Genomic DNA, 4,910 nt, shown 5'->3' with positions numbered 1-4,910 from the left:
TCAAGGGCATCATGTTCCTAGGGAAATGGTTCCTAATTTCTGGCAACGTTCACAAGTAACACAGTAACTATGGGAGTCTTTAAACAACAAAGGCCAATAGAATCCACACTGCAATATCTTAGCAGCAGTCTTCTTAGCACTAAAGTGACCCCCACAAGCATGATCATGAGAAAAGGAAATAATACTGGACTGGTCACTCTCAGGTATACATCTCCTAATAATCTGGTCGGGACAATACTTAAATAAATAAGGATCATCTCAAAAGAAGTGCTTAACCTCGGCTAAAAACCTAGAACGATCTTGTTTACCCCAATGATGGGGCATTCGACCAGTGACAAGATAATTCACTATATTCGTATACCAAGGTAATTGGGTAACAAAGAACAGTTGTTCATCAGGAAAGCTATCCCTTATAGGAAGGGGATCATCAGGGGAATAAACAACTAGCCTAGACAAGTTATCTGCTACTACATTTTCGGCACCCTTTTTGTCTCTAATGTCTGGAGAAAACTCTTGCAACAAAAGGATCCACCTAATCAATCTAGGTTTCGTATCCTTCTTAGACAGAAGATATTTCAAATCAACATGATCAGTATATATTACGATCTTAGAACCTAATAGATAGGGTCTAAACTTGTCTAAGGCAAACACAATGGCTAATTGTTCCTTCTCCGTAATGGTATAGTTCAACTGGGCATCATTCAGAGTTTTGCTAGTATATTAAATCACATGAAGTAACTTATTTTCTCGCTGACCTAGCACAACACCAATAGCATAATCTGAAGCATCACACATGATCTCAAAGGGTAAGTTACAGTTGGGTGCCTGGACTATGGGGGCGGTAGTGAGTAAAGTCTTAAGCTTTTCTCAAAAGCCTCTAAACAAGCATCATCAAAGACAAACTTAACGTCTTTCGCAAGCAAATTGCAAAGAGGTCTGGAAATCAAGCTAAAATCCTTAGTGAATCGACGATAAAAACCTGCATGCCCTAAGAATGACCTAATATCTCTTACGGTTTTTGAGACCTGTAAAGTTTTAATAAGGTCAACTTTATCTCTATCTACCTCTAGACCCTTCGAAGATACGATTGCCCTAGAACAATTCCTAAACGAACCATGAAGTGACATTTCTCCCAATTAAGCATTAAATTCTTTTCCTTACACCTAGTCAAAACTAATGACAAATGATGCAAGCACTCATCGAAAGACGAACCAAATACTGAAAAATCATCCATAAAGACCTCTAAGAACCGTTCTACCATGTCAGAAAATATGCTCAACATACAACGCTGAAAGGTCGCAGGGGCATTACATAGCCCGAAAGGCATGTGTCTATACGCAAAGTTACCCAAGAGACAGGTAAAAGTGGTTTTCTCTTGGTATTCTGGGGCAATAACAACCTAATTATAACCGTAGTATCCATCTAAAAAGCAATAATGGCTACATACAGCTAATCTCTCTAGCATTTGGTCGATGAAGGGAAGGGGAAAGTGGTCCTTCCTAGTGACCTTGTTCAATTTTCTATAGCCAATACATACATGCCAACCCGTGGTCACCCGGGTTGGAATTAACTCATTATTCTCATTCTGGACTACAGTAATACCAGATTTCTTGGGAACAACATGAACGGGGCTGACCCACTTACTGTCTGAAATGGGGTAGATAATGCCTGCATCTAACAGCTTAAGAACCTCGGTTCGAACTACTTCTTTCATATTAGGGTTTAGTCGACGTTGCATCTCCCTAGAAGGTTTGGTGTCACCCTCTAAATAGATATGATGCATACAATCAGTAGAACTTATACCCTTAATTTCTGATATGGTCCACCCTAAAGCTTCCTTGTTGTTTTTAAGGACGATTACTAGCCTACTTTCCGGATCACTATCAAAGTCGAATGCTATAATCATAGGTAAAGTTTCAGATGGGCCTAAAAACACATACTTCAGGGTATCTGGTAATGGTTTAAATTCCAACTTAGGAGGCTCTTCTAAAGAAGGAACTAGGGTAGACTTAGAAACTGGTAGTGGTTCGAACTTAGGTTTCCATCCATTACTAGTGTCTAACAAAGGGGTTGAATCTAACAAAGCATTTACCACATTAATCACATTATCATCATCAAAATCAATCCCAAAGTGAGCTAGGCATTTTTCTAATGGATCTTCTAACAAAGTGTTTGGTAATGACTCCTCGACTAATGTTCCTATCATGTTAACCTCTTCTATGTTCGAGTCATCTAGTTCAGAGGGTAGCTTACTAATATTAAAAATTTTCAGCTCAATAGTCATATTACCGAAAGACAAATTCATAATACCGTTTCGACAGTTGATGATTGCATTGGATGTATATAAAAACGGGCGACCTAAAATCACTGGTATCTGGTTCTCTAGGTCAGGGACAGGTTGGGTATCTAGGATAACAAAATACACAGGATATATAAACTTGTCGACCTCTATAAGAACATTAACGATCACACCACGAGGAATTTTAACGGACCTATCAGCTAACTGAAGTGTTATCTGGGTAGGTACATCTCACCAAGTCCTAGCTTAAGGTACACATGGTATGGAAGTAAGTTCACACTGGATCCTAAGTCAAGTAAAGCTTTCTCGACACGGTATTTACCTATTGTGCAAGAAATACTAGGGGACCCTGGGTCTTTATACTTAGGAGTAGTGGTATTCTGAATAGTAGAACTCACATGACTAGCTAGGAAGGCTTTCTTCTGGACACTAAGTTTTCGCTTTCGCGTACACATATCCTTAAGAAACTTGGCATAAGCGGGAATCTTCTTAATCGCATCTAATAATGGAAGGTTGATAGTTACCTGCTTAAAAACCTCCAATATATCATTAAAGTTGGATTACCTCTTAGTTGGAACTAACAGCTGTGGAAATGGGGCTCTAGGAACAAAGCCAGGCTCAATATGACCCTCATTGGTCTCTTTAGACACTTTATCAGTCTCCTCAGTTTGTGGTTCAGAAGGGTGAACTACAGCATGTTCACTATCAGGCATGGAAACCTTGTTGTCTATCACTTTATCACTCCTAAGGGTTTTAATAGCATTTACATGTTCGGATGGTATTTCACCTATTTCATTAATTCCTCTAGGGTTGGGTTGAGTTTGACTAGGAATCTTACCTCTAAAGACTCATTTATCTGACTAACCTGGGTTTTCAACTCGGAAATAGCCTGAGAGTTAACCTGGCCTATTCTCTTATTTTCTTCTAAACCTTGAGCGACAGATTGCTAAAATTGCACGGTGTTACGAGTTAAGAAAGCAAGAGACTCTTCTAAACTCATAATCTTCTTATCCGAAGGGTTCTGAAACTGTGCTGGAGCTGAAGGATTCTTAGTATATCCAAAACCTGGGGGGAACCTGAGGGTTACTAGACTGTCCTTGATTCTGGCCCTTAAACCAAGAAAGGTTGGGATGGTTTCTCCAGCCAGGGTTATAGGTTTCTGAATATGGGTCAAACTTCTGACGGTTATCGAATCTAGTGTTGTTATAAAGAGCATTGGCTTGCTCCTCAACAGTATGGCCTTCCCAAGAAGGCTCTATTATATATTCTACCACTATTACCACTAGAATGACCTAATTCTAAGGCTTCTAAACTTTTGGCTATGGATGCTATTTTAGCATCTGACTCATAAGATCCTTCTACCCTATTGACATTTCCTCTACTTAGAAGAAACGTTTTCTGGGGTTCCCTACTATTTTCCCATTGTTGGGTCTTATCGGCGATTTCATTCAAAAATGTCATCGCCTCATCAACAGTTTTATTCTCAAACCCACCTGTGCATAAGGACTCAACCATGGTTGTTGTTGAATAATCTAAACCCTCGTAGAGGATCTGAACTAACCTGACCATCTCTAAACCATGATGAGGACATTGAGATATTAAGTCATTGAACCTTTCTAAATACCTATATAAAGATTCTCCCTCTTGTTGAGAAAAAGTACAAATTTGTGTCCTAATAGACGATGTTTTGTGCCTTGGGAAAAACTTCTGTATAAAGGCAGATGTAAATTGGTCATAGGTTTCAATTGACTCAGAAGCCAAACTATACAGCCAAGATTTGGCTTTATCTTTTATAAGGAAAAGGGGAATAACCTAAGTTTCAACGCATCATCACTAAGGTTTTTAGTTTTCAGAGTACTACAAACTTCCTCAAATTCCCTAATATGAAAATAGGGGTTCTCATTCTCTTTTTCTAAAAATATTGAGAGCATCTGTAAAGTCCCAGGTTTGAGTTCATAATTTGCCTCGGTTTCAGCTAACTTGATACAAGACGTAAGAGAGGTCCTAGTTGGGTTTAATAAAGCTTTCAAAGTTGCCATTTCTGGCACTACCAAAGGACTATGAGTACTTTCTTCACTAATTGTCAAGTTTTCAAAGCTGAAATTTCCAAAGTCAGGGCTGTCAAAAGAAGAGTCTTCGAGCTCTCCGCCTTCACAAGAAGAACTACTAGGTTTATCACTAATCAAACGACCTAGAGTATTTCTTTTCCAAGCCCGCTCTCTAATAACCTCGGGCATACACTAGAAAAACAAAAGAAAAAAAAAGAAATCCTAAAAGGAAGGGAAGTTCTATGCAAACACAAACAAGGCCGACTCCATGATGAGCACGCAAGTACGACGCATTTTCACCCATACCTATATTCGCTATGACTAATTTAATTACTAATAATCTTGTTTTAAGTATTTTCAAGGAAATAAGCTCTTTTAGAAAAATAGCTCGAAAAAGTGTTAAAGGCAACCAGAGGAACTGATAAAGGCACCCGTCATTTCATATAGGGCACCCAACAAATGGATAGAGGCACCCTCTTCTTCATTTGAAACAGATTCACATAATTTATGGGAGATCTCAAAGATTTAAGGAAAAGATATCTTCTTGCCTATTATACAGGAAG

The 4,910-nt window shown here is 38.8% G+C and overlaps 1 pseudogene; it reads left to right on the top strand.

The window, feature by feature from the left end:
- The first annotated feature begins 3,872 nt into the window (after positions 1-3,872).
- LOC113325578 lies at positions 3,873-3,972 on the top strand (annotated as a pseudogene).
- The last annotated feature ends 938 nt before the right edge of the window (positions 3,973-4,910 follow it).

The sequence above is a fragment of the Papaver somniferum genome, chromosome 11 (assembly GCF_003573695.1).
Source record: "Papaver somniferum cultivar HN1 chromosome 11, ASM357369v1, whole genome shotgun sequence".
Lineage (NCBI taxonomy): Eukaryota > Viridiplantae > Streptophyta > Magnoliopsida > Ranunculales > Papaveraceae > Papaver > Papaver somniferum.
This window is presented reverse-complemented; position numbering and strand designations above follow the sequence as displayed.